Source organism: Enhydra lutris, unplaced genomic scaffold (genome assembly GCF_002288905.1).
Source record: "Enhydra lutris kenyoni isolate GAN:26980312 unplaced genomic scaffold, ASM228890v2 scaffoldscaffold22, whole genome shotgun sequence".
NCBI classification, from domain to species: Eukaryota; Metazoa; Chordata; class Mammalia; order Carnivora; family Mustelidae; genus Enhydra; species Enhydra lutris.
The window spans coordinates 12,617,315-12,618,069 of NW_019154106.1; positions in this window are offsets into that span (position 1 = coordinate 12,617,315).

Below are 755 nucleotides of genomic sequence, written 5' to 3' on the forward strand. Positions count from 1 at the left end.
TTTGTATGTTTTCTTTGGGAAAATACCTATTCAGGTCCTCTACCCATTTTTAATCAGATTATTTGTTTTATTGCTATCAAGTTGTATGAGTTCTTTATATATTTTGGATACTAACCCCTTATTAGATACATGGTTTGTCAGTAGTTTCTCCCATCCATAGGGTGCCTTCTCATTTTGCTGATCATTTCTTTTGCTATGCAGAAGCTTTTACGTCTGATGTAGGCTCACTTGTTGGTTTTTTGCTTTTTGCCTTTGCTTCTGGTGTCAAAGGCTCTGGCTGTCATTGTGTGCCTTGGGGCTACAGAATCTCTTGGTGGGCACGAACACAGTAGTAAAGGCCAGTGACAAGAGTCAGGCTGTGAGAGTGTAAGTGCACAGATAGAGGGGCTAGCCTTGACTGCACACATGGCAGTGAGGGTCAGCTGTGGGGGCCTAAGCTAGAATTTTGCACTCACTCAGCCAGGGAGACCTGGGTTGGCTGCTGGTACAGAGAAGGCAGGAATGAAGAAGTGGGAGGAGCTCGGGTGGCTGACATCTGCAAACAAGAAAACCCATCAGGGGACGCCTGGGTGGCTCAGTTGGTTAAGCAGCTGCCTTCGGCTCAGGTCATGATCCCAGCGTCCTGGGATCGAGTCCCACATCGGGACTCCTTGCTCATCAGGGAGCCTGCTTCTCCCTCTGCCTCTGCCTGCCATTCTGTCTGCCTGCGCTTGCTCTCTCTCCCTCTCTCTCTCTGACAAATAAATAAAAAAAAA